Source organism: Littorina saxatilis, unplaced genomic scaffold (genome assembly GCF_037325665.1).
Source record: "Littorina saxatilis isolate snail1 unplaced genomic scaffold, US_GU_Lsax_2.0 scaffold_1024, whole genome shotgun sequence".
In the NCBI taxonomy this organism is placed as follows: domain Eukaryota; kingdom Metazoa; phylum Mollusca; class Gastropoda; order Littorinimorpha; family Littorinidae; genus Littorina; species Littorina saxatilis.
The window spans coordinates 36379-42500 of NW_027128556.1; the positions used below are offsets into that span (position 1 = coordinate 36379).

General features: G+C 38.5%; 1 long non-coding RNA gene across 1 annotated transcript; it reads right to left on the minus strand.

The window, feature by feature from the left end:
* Positions 1-2578: 2578 nt before the first annotated feature.
* On the minus strand, positions 2579-5437 carry LOC138956909 (uncharacterized). The gene is made up of 4 exons (XR_011452864.1): positions 5110-5437; positions 4516-4594; positions 3467-3588; positions 2579-2609 (listed from the first exon to the last, which is right to left on the minus strand). It is a non-coding gene; the product is annotated as an uncharacterized lncRNA (long non-coding RNA).
* Positions 5438-6122: the final 685 nt, after the last annotated feature.

A 6122-nucleotide genomic window follows, 5' to 3' on the forward strand; every position in this document is an offset into this window, starting at 1 on the left:
GTACTTGGTTCAAAAGAGATTGTACTGAGTGATAGCCTAGGCCTACATTTTAGACAGAGTACTGTCGAACTGTTGCAATGAGAGTCTTCACAGCTGTCTGCAGTGGTACATAATCTCTGTTGACAGCTGAATCTAGCAGTGTCATTAAGTCTGGCACTGCCTGTGTAAAAGCAGCTTCACTGTTTTTCCGATGATCCTCGGAAGGAAATGGTGGTGCAGCAAATGGAGCAGGGGCAGTAAGCTGTCCACCAGTCTCCAGATGATACAGAGCAGCAGCTTCTTCTGCATGCGGAAGATTCTCATGGGCCACAAGTGGGTTCTGTTTGTGTGTTTTCAATTCATCGGGAATGCCACGTCCTTTAAATAAATAAAAATACATAAGAACAAGTAAATGAATTGGTATTCACTGTTACTGGCACATACACAGCTATATATCTCCCTTGTTCTCCACGTCGTAAATAAATTGATACAACGCAAACAATAAAAAATAATAAAGGTCCACAATAAACATTCTTTATGCTTGCAAGATACATTTTTTTTTTATTAAAGTCATAGGTCCTCCTGAGCAGCAATAATTAATTCACACAAGAGGTTGTGTTGATCAAAATCAACCTCGCGGGGAAAGTATGTAATGCTGTTAGTTACAATGTTACGAAGGAAACTGTAAGCCATTTGTTCGTTGTGGTATCTGCATACTTGTGAATGATTGATGTTTGACTGTTGTTCATGATGTCAGCGATTCAAAGTGACATCATCACAGTGCATTGCACCATCAACTGACAATAAGTCATGTGATTGTTATGCCAATAACACAAAAGGTTATTGAATGAAGTGAATTGACTGATGTGATCTTGCTGTGCTTGCTGAGCCTGTACGCGGTTTTCACACGCGGGTGTTTGTTTATGTCCGGTCGTTATTTACCTTGCTAATCTGAGTAGCCAGCAGACGAACAAGATTTGAACATTCAAACAATAAGTACAGCACAATACACACCCCACAAATGCACCAAACACTAGTCTCACCTTGCATTGCCCCGCCGAAACTTAGCCCTCTCATAATAATCCATAATATATCGAGACCACACACACGATGTGTAATGTTCTCTCTATTCTTCAGTCACACGAGAAGAAGCAATAAAAGAAAACCCAACAAAACTAATCAGGCTTGAGTTCAAGACAGTTGAGCGGAAGTGCACAAGCAACATCAATCTAGACTTCAATATTAGAGAGTGCTATCGTGACTGGATCCACTATGGCTCAATGGTACTGTGATTGGATCCACTAGGGCTCAGTGGTACCGTGAATGATATCATTACACGATGTATCCATGGACTTCCACAAATTTCCCAAACGCAAACCAGCTTTCTTTATAAGTTGTATATGTTATTAAAATAGTACAATAATTTATGAATATATGATGTGCATAAGTCGTATTATTGATGTAAAAACGTCCAAACCGAAACTAATGAGATGTGATAAACCACAGGCACTCGACAAAAAGCAGCTAGGTGATTAATATTCAGCTCTTAGACTTTGTGACCTAAAATGGTATACGTGTGTCCTCTTATCTGTTACTTTTATTATTATAGTTATTGGTATTAGCTCTTGGTTCTTTTACTTTTTAATGAATGATTGCCCAGACACAGATCATGTGAACATGATAACCGGGAAGTGATTTTCCCTTCTGCCTGGACGAAGAAACGAAAGCAGACGACACCAACGACGCTGGAAAAATGCACTAACACTCTGACCTCTCACCTTCACACACACTAGAAACATCACCACAACAAGAACATTACATACCTCCCGCCTCCCTTGCTGATAGTTAGTATCCATAGCCATCGAATCTCAATAATATTCCACAATTACATATACACATGTACTGACGAGATGAGTGCACGCTTAAAGTAATTATTATAAGACAAGCGCATTATAAATACTGTAATTATTATTATTATTATTATACTGTACCTCCTGTACCGCTCTGGACACCATTGTATCCAAGGCCTGGTCGCCCACAGTCCGGCTCCGGGGATTGATCCCACGATCCTTACAAAATTTCCGAAGGTTGGCCGCCGAATTTCCTCTTTCCAACCCGGATTTTCGAAGTGTGTTTGACACGCTTTCGTATGTCTCCCCGCTATTTAGCAGGGCAATTGTCATGGACTGATACTCATCCAGTGCCATCTTAATTTGCGCGCCAGGGAACTTGAGGGAGCATCCCGTTATTGTATTTATCACGCGGGCTTTGTGCTTCGCACTCAAACAAAAATGAACAAACGGAAGTTGATTGTTTTTTGTTTATCGTTTAGAAAATGAAATATTGAAAAACGGAAGTAAACTGTTTTGCTGTTTACCGTTTTGAAGAATGAAAAACAAAATATTGAAAAACGGAAGTAGACCTTGTTTCGTTTTTTGATTTGTGAATTGAAAATCAAATATTGAAAAACGGAAGTGAACTGTTTTTCTGTTTACCGTATTGAAGATTGAAAAACGAAATATTGAAAATTGAGTCGTTTTTCATTTTTTGTTTTGTGAAACTGAAGATGAAAATTGAATTAACGGTGGGTACCGTCATTGACTGGCCATATGAATCTGCTGAAGTAGTTCCTGCACATATTTAATCAAATATTCATCTTAATAACGTGTTAATATCGCTTGTTCTAGCAAATCAGACTTGACAGTTTTCTGATGGCTTGCACAATTTAAGAGCTTGCCTGTCCCCAATCATTACAATAAGAAACAACATCTAGTATGCAAGTATTTTCAGGGTATGAAGGTTTTAATTTAATGTCGGTTCTTCTGGGGGCATGGAGAAACACCTTACACAAAGTAGAACATACACAACAAATTTCAAACAATTGAGGTCACACCATAGTTTTACTCACAAACAAACAACAGCAATACAATAAACAGTCTGCAAACGCCTACATGTTGTCTACACTAGGTATAAAGAAACAAAGAAGCACATGAAGACGGGCTTTGTCAAGTAGACCATTATAGCGAATGAGCAACAGCTGATGATCCAGACCACCAAATTGACATGATTTCCCCTTATTCAGTTTGTGATTGTAGTCATATTGACGATGCATGACTTCAATTTTTCAAAGTAAGTCTCTTGGTGCGTTTACGGATACATTCATTGTCACAATTAGGCCAAAAAAAAAATAGGTCTGTTTACGGTAACCCGACCGACCCTAGTTTTTTCGCGCGACCCTAGACTTTTTTTTTGGCATTTGGGGGAAAAAAAAAAAAATCTTGTTTTTTTGGCAAAATAACGTAAAAATATGATTTTTTGGAAAAAAAAAAAAAAAAAAAAAAATCCCGACCTACCGACCCTATTTTTTTGGCCTATGTTACCGTAAACAGACCTATTTTTTTTTTGGCCTTACGACATGCTAATGTCTAACCTGGGTAAACTTCAATTCATGACTTTTTTCAAACTGGCATAGAAATTATGAGCATACCAGAATTATTTTCCTGTTAGACTGTCTTCTTCTTTTTCTTCTTCTGCGTTTGATATTCAATTCATGGCTGTCATATCGTCAGGTCAGTGGCTGCCATGAAGTCTGCAGTCTTCAGTGTCGGACTGTCAAATTAGATGATATTGTAAAGAAAGTAAGTAACATCTCATGATATTCTAACTTCAATTACATCACCTGTCTCACAGTCTGCCTCTTTAAAAATTAATGAATAATTTCAGTAACATAATTTTTGGGTAAAAAATAAAAAGGTATGAGAAATAATCCTTACTTTTTTTGTAATAACCCTCACCACCAATTGTTTTATTTCATTTCCATTTTAACAGATTTAGCACCTCTCCGAAAGCCAGAAATACACTTTAAATCCTCCGCCCCCCCCCCCCCCCCCTCGGCCCCCCATACATAAACTAATTAAATAACTAATTAAGGAAAAAAATCCTTACATCATAAAAAGTCAGAACCACCAAAACCACCCCCCCCCCCCACCCACCCATCCAATAAAACCTGAATACAAAAACACTTCAAAATAAAAAATGAAAACATTTAATTCCACTTACAAAATATAAAAGTTGTTATGCTTTATTTTCATTATCTGTTTACAAACACATAAATTGCTGTGCAAATCTTTTTAAAAACATCAATGCCTGAGACACCAGTAACCTGTTTATATTGTTGACCTTGTAGCTTTTCAGTTTAAGAGGCTGTTCTGGAATCTGCACTAAAGTCAAACATAACCATGAATACCGTGGGAAAAATATTACATCACCAAGACCGAAAAAATAACACCAACCGACACTCCTCACCCTTATTTCACCCACTATGCCAACCCAAAGACTGGAAAATAATAATCAAATACAGAATGAACAAAAATGCTTGATTTCATTTCTTCAATGATAAGTTGAAAATCTTCATTCTTCATAATAATGTTATTGGCATAATGTGTAATTGCCACAATTTACAGAGTTTAATTAAAAAAAATGATGCGATAAAAATCAAAGTGAAAACATTTTTTTTTATACTGATACCTTATTTACCTTGTGGCTTGTGTGCCTCAGGTTTAGGAGCGGCTCAAACGTCCTCTGCTCCTCAGTCTGCAAGAAATTAAGCGATGGCCTGAAGGAGAATAGAAAAAGATCCTTTGTCAGCACCCTGTGTATGTGTGTGGGTGGGTGTGTTAGATAAATAGGCGGTGGGGGGGGGGGGGGGTGCAATAGCTACCACGCCTAATGCAGTCTGCAAAACAAGTGCAACACTTCTACAGAGCTTTTATGATACAAAGCTTCAAATAAGAAACACATTACAATCAAATGAAAGCTGAGCCTGTCATTGCAAAATAAGGAATATACAACAATCCAGTGGCATGTAAAATATTGTTCCTTCAGAAAGATGGCTCTGACAGCAGAAACAATTTAACTTGAAGTTTGAGTCCAAAATTATTTCTCTACATTAGTGAACGTACTTGCAGTAATACCCCTCACACATGAACTATTCACAGACTGAATAACAGTGTGTTCCCAATGTTGCTTCCGCTTCCATCTCGGTTAGATCCATCTGCAGAGTACGGATTGTCATCCGTTTAATATTAAAAAGGAAAAACAATCAGAACTTGTCATCAGTGATCAACCTACCTTGCAAGAGTGGGGTGAAACACTCACTTCCTGCCAACATGTCTGCAAAAAAAAGAGGAAACAATACCAATGGAAGCTTAAAATGGTTCTTTTGTTCAATATGTGTACACGTGCTTCATTTCTGGGGTGAAAGTGTAAAATATATTGATGGATTGATAGAACAATATTGCCTCAAGTTCACCGCACCAAAAAATACTTATCAATCAACATTGTCATCACTCGATCAGCTATTCCATCTCTTTCATAAGTGTGTGTGTGATGGTGTGAGCGTGTGTGTGTTTGTGTACGTGTGTGTGTGTTTGTGAACAAGCGTTGAAAAACGTATGTTTACCTTTCGTAGGCGGAGACTTCTCTGCCGTGACAGCGGCTTCGTTTCCCTGGCAGAATTCAACATCTTGTACAGATCTGCCGGTGATTTTCATTTCCTCCGCTTCTAGAGTCACTTGATCCACAGATTTAACGAACATTGAATGTTCTTTTAGTTCTTGTGACGGAAGTAAAATCAAGGAATTAAGTGGGCATTCCTGAGCCCTCTGCTGGCTTCATGTCCACAAAGTAAATCGCACAAACTTGCAGGGTTTGGGGGGTAGTTTATTACTTTGAAGAAGAACAGCTAGTCGTCGCTGCCCGTTCAGCATTCTTCGCGCGACTTTTGTTTTGCAGAGGAAGGCATATGCAGTTTTTTTCCTGATGAATGTTGCCAGGGTGCACAAACTGAGAAAGCATTCCCGATTTTCCACAATTTTCTACTTCTTTACAGTCTTTTGCACAACATGATTTATAACTGCCGGTGTACGTCTAATTCATGATGCCAACCAGCTGGGTCAAAAGCGGTTACGTTCGAGAAAATACTCGTTGAACTAAGTTCCAAACGAATGTCAAGGCCAGTTCTTGACTGGTTTTGAACTGAAGTTGGGCTCCAAATGAAAATAAACACTTCCTCCAGCTGCGCGACCCATTGATAACAACAGTTGGAACTGGTAGGAAGATGAACAGGTCTTGCGAACTGGCTA